Source organism: Mus caroli, unplaced genomic scaffold (assembly GCF_978045245.1).
Source record: "Mus caroli unplaced genomic scaffold, Mus_caroli_1 scaffold_8, whole genome shotgun sequence".
In the NCBI taxonomy this organism is placed as follows: domain Eukaryota; kingdom Metazoa; phylum Chordata; class Mammalia; order Rodentia; family Muridae; genus Mus; species Mus caroli.
This window is the reverse complement of record NW_028227263.1, coordinates 112,732,565-112,739,727: the sequence shown is the minus strand read 5'-3', so window position 1 is coordinate 112,739,727 and position 7,163 is coordinate 112,732,565. Positions and strand designations below refer to the sequence as shown.

At 39.1% G+C, this 7,163-nt stretch overlaps 1 non-coding gene across 1 annotated transcript; it reads right to left on the bottom strand.

Annotated features, from left to right (window-relative positions):
- Nucleotides 1-4,960: 4,960 nt before the first annotated feature.
- LOC147003332 (U6 spliceosomal RNA) lies at nucleotides 4,961-5,067 on the bottom strand. Its single transcript, XR_015048210.1, has one exon. It is a non-coding gene; the product is annotated as a U6 spliceosomal RNA (small nuclear RNA).
- Nucleotides 5,068-7,163: the final 2,096 nt, after the last annotated feature.

Sequence of the window (7,163 nt, the reverse complement as noted above, 5' to 3'; positions counted from 1 at the left end):
AAGCAGAACAGTAAATCCTACTTCTGAGCGGGTCCAGGGCTTCTGGGTAAACGCGCTGATTCCCGGCCAACGCACCAAATGAAAGACTCCAAAACTCCCAAAGGGAGGCACTTACTCAAGCCTCGGGTCAGCCGCGCACCCAAGAAGACACTGAGACCGGTACTTAAGATGTATAGAGAGTAAGATTTAATACAGCAACAACAAGAAAGCAAACAAAAAGCACATATACCAGATATCTGGGGTCGGATCTCATGCAGCCTGCAAGGTGCAGAGGAGATTCGGCAATTAGCTCAAACTTTTCACAAGCTTTTATAGGAAATAGCCAGGTAAAAAGTACAAGTTTTACGTCACCAAGGTGTTCTGCCAAGGGGCTTTACATAACCAAGGGGTCGTGTCCTATATTTTGGCAATGTACTCGATCTATTGGAACATTACCAGGAGGCCCCTATCTCAAAAATGTTCTTGGCATAGTCTTCAGTTGGGAGGGGTAGGACTAGGTTTTTTCCAGGAGACCCCTTATCTAAAAAATGTTCCTGGAGCAGTTTCCAATTGGGAGGGGGTACCTTGGGGTAAAAAGTTCAGGAGTGCTCCGGGAACTATCTCTGGATGGGAGGGGTAAGAGAACTCTGAGCTGAAGAGTTCATGGAGAGTTCAGGTGTCCAGTAATTTCACTCTTTCATTAACTCTTTCACTCCAAAATTGACCACATAATTGGTCACAAAACAGGCCTCAACAGATACAAAAATATTGAAATTGTCCCATGCATCCTATCAGATCACCATGGACTAAGGCTGATCTTCAATAACAAAATAAATAATACAAAGCCAACCTTCACGTGGAAACTAAACAACACTCTTCTCAATGATACCTTGGTCAAGGAAGGAATGAAGAAAGAAATTAAGGACTTTTTAGAGTTCAATGAAAATGAAGCCACAACATACCCAAACTTATGGGACACAATGAAAGCATTTCTAAGAGGAAAACTCATAGCTCTGAGTGCCTCCAAAAGGAAACTAGAGAGAGCACACATTAGCAGCTTGACAACATACCTAAAAGCACTAAAACAAAAGGAAGCAAATTCACCCAAGAGGAGTAGACAGCAGGAAATAATCAAACTCAGGGGCGAAATCAACCAAGTGGAAACGAGAAGAACTATTCAAAGAATCAACAAATCAAGGAGTTGATTCTTTGAGAAAATCAACAAGATAGATAAACCCTTAGCCAGACTCACTAGAGGGCACAGGGAAAGCATCCTAATTAACAAAATCAGAAATGAAAAAGGAGACATAACAACAGATCCTGAAGACATCCAAAACACCATCAGATCCTTCTACCAAAGGCTATACTCAACAAAACTGGAGAACCTGGATGAAATGGAGAAGTTCCTAGACAGATACCAGGTACCAAAGTTGAATCAAGATCAGGTTAATGATCTAAACAGCCCTATATCCCCCAAAGAAATAGAAGCAGTCATTAATAGTCTCCCAACTAAAAAAAGCCCAGGACCAGATGGGTTTAGTGCAGAGTTCTATCAGACCTTCAAAGAAGATCTAATCCCAGTTCTTCACAAACTATTCCACAAAATAGAAACAGAAGGTACTCTACCCAACTCATTCTATGAAGCCACAATTACTCTGATACCTAAACCACAAAAAGACCCAACAAAGATAGAAAACTTCAGACCAATATCCCTTATGAATATTGATGCAAAAATCCTCAATAAAGTTCTTGCTAACCGAATCCAAGAACACATCAAAACAATCATCCATCCTGACCAAGTAGGTTTCATCCCAGGGATGCAGGGATGGTTCAATATACGGAAATCCATCAACGTAATCCAGTATATAAACAAACTCAAAGACAAAAACCACATGGTCATCTCGTTAGATGCAGAAAAAGCATTTGACAAGATCCAACACCCATTCATGATAAAAGTCTTGGAAAGATCAGGAATTCAAGGCCCATACCTAAACATGATAAAAGAAATCTACAGCAAACCAGTAGCCAACATCAAAGTAAATGGTGAGAAGCTTGAAGCAATCCCTCTAAAATCAGGGACTAGACAAGGCTGTCTACTTTCTCCATACCTATTCAACATTGTACTTGAAGTCCTAGCCAGAGCAATTCGACAACAAAAGGAGATCAAAGGGATACAAATTGGAAAAGATGAAGTCAAAATATCACTCTTTGCAGATGATATGATAGTATATATAAGTGACCCTAAAAATTCCACCAGAGAACTCCTAAGCCTGATAAACAGCTTCGGTGAAGTAACTGGATATAAAATTAACTCAAACAAATCAATGGCCTTTCTCCACACAAAGAATAAACAGGCTGAGAAAGAAATTAGGGAAACAACACCCTTCTCAATAGTCACAAATAATATAAAATATCTTGGCGTGACTCTAACTAAGGAAGTGAAAGATCTGTATAATAAAAACTTCAAGTCTCTGAAGAAAGAAATTTTAGAAGATCTCAGAAGATGGAAAGATCTCCCATGCTCATGGATTGGCAGGATCAACATTGTAAAAATGGCTATCTTGCCAAAAGCAATCTACAGATTCAATGCAATCCCCATCAAAATTCCAAATCAATTCTTCAAAGAATTAGAAAGTGCAATCTGTAAATTCATCTGGAAGAACAAAAAACCTAGGATAGCAAAAACTCTTCTCAAGGATAAAAGAACCTCTGGTGGAATCACCATGCAGGACCTAAAGCTTTACTACAGAGCAATTGTGATAAAAACTGCATGGTACTGGTATAGTGACAGACAAATAGACCAATGGAATAGAATTGAAGACCCAGAAATGAACCCACACACCTACGGTCACTTGATCTTCGACAAGGGAGCTAAAAACATCCAGTGGAAGAAAGACAGCATTTTCAACAAATGGTGCTGGCACAACTGGTTGTTAACATATAGAAGAATGGGAATCAATCCATTCCTATCTCCTTGTACTAAGGTCAAGTCTAAGTGGATCAAGGAACTTCACATAAAACCAGAGACACTGAAACTTATAGAGGAGAAAGTGGGGAAAAGCCTTGAAGATATGGGCACAGGGGAAAAATTCTTGAATAGAACAGTAATGGCTTGTGCTGTAAGATTGAGAATTGACAAGTGGGACCTCATGAAACTGCAAAGCTTCTGCAGGGCTAAAGACACCATCAATAAGACAAAAAAACCACCAACAGATTGGGAAAGGATCTTCACCTATCCTAAATCAGATAAGGGACTAATATCCAATATATATAAAGAACTCAAGAAGGTGGACTCCAGAAAGTCAAATAAACCCATTAAAAAATGGGACTCAGAACTGAACAAAGAATTCTCACCTGAGGAATACCGAATGGCAGAGAAGCACCTGAAAAAATGTTCAACATCCTTAATCATCAGAGAAATGCAAATCAAAACAACCCTGAGATTCCACCTCACACCAGTCAGAATGGCTAAGATCAAAAATTCAGGTGACAGCAGATGCTGGCGAGGATGTGGAGAAAGAGGAACACTCCTTCCTCCATTGTTGGTGGGATTGCAAGCTTGTACAACCACTCTGGAAATCAGTCTGGCAGTTCCTCAGAAAATTGGACATAGTACTACCGGAGGATCCAGCAATACCTCTCCTGGGCATATATCCAGAAGATGTCCCAACCGGTAAAAAGGACACATGCTCCACTATGTTCATAGCAGCCCTATTTATAATAGCCAGAAGCTGGAAAGAACCCAGATGTCCCTCAACAAAGGAATGAATACAGAAATTATGGTACATTTACACAATGGAGTACTACTCAGCTATTAAAAAGAATGAATTTATGAAATTCCTAGCCAAATGGATGGACCTGGAGGGCATCATCTTGAGTGAAGTAACACAATCACAAAAGAACTCACACAATATGTATTCACTGATAAGTGGATATTAACCCAAAACTTAGGATACCCAAGATATAAGATACAATTTGCTAAACGCATGAAACTCAAGAAAATGAAGACCAAAGTGTGAACACTGTGCCCCTTCTTAGAATTGGGAACAAAACACCCAGGGAAGGAGTTACAGAGACAAAGTTCGTAGCTGTGATGAAAGGATGGACCATCTAGAGACTGCTGAATCCAGGGATCCATCCCATAATCAGCTTCTAAACGCGGACTCCATTGCATACACTAGCAAGATTTTGCTGAAAGGACCCAAATATAGCTGTCTCTTGTGAGACAATGCAGGGGCCTAGCAAACACAGGAGTGGATGCTCACAGTCAGCTATTGGATGGATCACAGGGCTGCCAATGGAGAAGCTAGAGAAAGTACCCAAGGAGCTAAAGGGATCTGCAACCCTATAGTTGGAACAACATGATGAACTAACCAGTACCCCGGAGCTCTTGTCTCTAGCTGCATATGTATCGAAAGATGGCCTAGTCGGCCATCACTGGAAAGAGAGGCCCATTGGACTTGCAAACTTTATATGCCCCAATATAGGGGAATGCCAGGGCCAAAAGAATGGGAATGGGTGGGTAGGGAAGTGGGGGGCGCTATGGGGGACTTTTGGGATAGCATTGGAAATGTAATTGCGGAAAATATGTAATAAAAAATATTAAAAATTTTTTTCCAGCCTTTCACTTTGAGGTCGTGTCTGTCTTTTTCCCAGAGATGGGTTTCCTGTAAGCAGCAGAATGTTGGGTCCTGTTTGTGTAGCCAGTCTGTTAGTCTATGTCTTTTTATTGGGGAATTGAGTCCATTGATATTAAGAGATATTAAGGAAAAGTAATTGTTGCTTCCTTTTATTTTTGTTGGTAGAGTTTGCATTCTGTTCTTGTGGCAGTCTTCTTTTTGGTTCGTTGAGGGATTACTTTCTTGCTTTTTCTAGGGCGTGATTTCCGTCCTTCTATTGTTTTTTGTTTTTTTTTTTTTTTCTGTTATTATCCGTTGAAGGGCTGGATTCGTGGAAAGATAATGTGTGAATTTCGTTTCGTATAAATATGGAAAGCTTTACGAATTTGCGTGTCATCCTTGTGCAGGGGCCATGCTAATCTTCTCTGTATCGTTCCAATTTTAGTATATGTGCTGCTGAAGCAAGCACATTCAATTTCTTTCTTAAGAGACCTGAAGCTCTTACCATGAAGATCTTTCACTTCCTTATTTAGAGTCACACCAAGGTATTTTATATTATTTGTGACTATTGTGAAGGGTGTTGTTTCCCTAATTTCTTTCACAGCCTGTTTATGCTTTGTGTACAGAAAGGACACTGAATTGTTTGAGTTAATTTTATATCCAGTTACTGCACTGAAGATGTTTATCAGGTTTGGGAGTTCTCTGGTGGAATTTATAGGGTCACTTATATATACTATCATATCATCTGCAAATACTGAATTTTGGCTTCTTCCTTTCCAATTTGTATCCCCTTAATCTCCTTTTGTTGTCTAATTGCTCTGGCTAGGACTTTGAGTACTATATTGAATAGGTAGAGAGAAAGGTGGCAGCCTTGTCTACTGCCTGATTTTAGTGGGATTGTTTCAAGTTTCTCTCCATTTAGTTTAATGTTGGCTACTGGTTTGTTGTATATTGCTTTTATTATGTTTAGGTATGGGTCTTGAATTCCTGATCTGTCCACAAATTTTTCATGAATGGGTGTTGGATTTTGTCAAATGCTTTCTCAGCATGTAACGAGATGATCATGTGGTTTTTTTCTTTGATTTTGTTTATATAATGGATTACCTTGAGGGATTTCCATATATTAATCCATCCCTGCATCCCTGGGAAGAAGCCTTCTTGATCATTATGGATGATCATTTTGATGTGTTCTTGGATTCAGTTTGTGAGGATTTTATCGAGTATTTTTTCATCGATAATCATAAGGGAAATTGGTCTGAAGTTCTCTTTCTTTGTTGGATCTTTGTGTGGTTTAGGTATCAGAGTAATTGTGACTTCATAGAATGAATTGGGTAAAGTACATTCTGTTTCTTTTTTTTTTTTTTTGGAATAGTTTGAGGAGAGTTGGAATTAGGTCTTCTTTGAAGGTCTGAAAGAACTCTGCACTAAACCCATCTGGCCCCGAGCTTTTTTTTTTTTTTTTTTTTTTGGTTGGGAGACTATTGATGACTGCTTCTATTCCTTTAGGGGAAATGGAACTTTTAGATCATTAATCTGATCTTGATTTAACTTTGGTACCTGGTGTCTGTCCAGAAAATTTTCCATTTCATCCAGGTTTTCCAGGTTCATTGAGTATATAGCCTTTTGTAGTAGGATTTGATGATGTTTTGGATTTCCTCAGGTTCTGTTCTTATGTCTCCTTTTTCATTTCTGGTTTTGTTAATTAGGATACTATCCCTGTGCCCTCTAGTTCGTCTGGCTAAGGGTTTAATCTATCTTGTTGATTTTCTTAAAGAACCAGTTCCTGGTTTGGTTGATTCCTTGAACAGTTTTTTGTTTCTACTTGTTTTTTATTTTCAGCCCTAAGTTTGATTAATTCCTGCCATCTACTCCTCTTAGGTGAATTTGCTTCCTTTTGTTCTATAGCTTTTAGGTGTGCTGTCAGGCTGCTAGTGCATGCTCTCTCTAGTTTCTTTTTGGAGGCACTTAGGGCTATGAATTTTCCCTTTAGGACTGCTTTCATAGTGTCCCATAAGCTTGGGTATATTGTGGCTTCATTTTCATTAAACTCTAAAAAGTCTTTAATTTTGGCCCGGCATGGTGGCGCACACCTTTAATCTCAGCACTCGGGAGGCAGAGGCAGGTGGATTTCTGAGTTCGAGGCCAGCCTGGTCTACAAATTCAGTTCCAGGACAGCCGGAGCTATACAGAGAAACCCTGTCTCAAAAAAAAAAAACAACAACAACAACAACAAAAAAAAAAGTCTTTAATTTCTTTCTTATTTCTTCCTTGACCAAGGTATCATTGAGTAGAGTGTTGTTCAGCTTACATGTGAATGTTGGCTTTCTATTATTTCTGTTGTTATTGAAGATCTGATAGGATGCATGGGATAATTTCAATATTTTCGTATCTGTGGAGACCTGTTTTGTGACCGATTATATGGTCAATTTTGGAGGAGGTACCATGAGGTGCTGAGTAGAAGGCATATCATTTTGTTTTAGGATAAAATGTTCCATAGATATCTATTAAATACATTTGTTTCATAACTTCTATTAGTGTCCATGTGTCTCTGTTTAGTTTCTGATT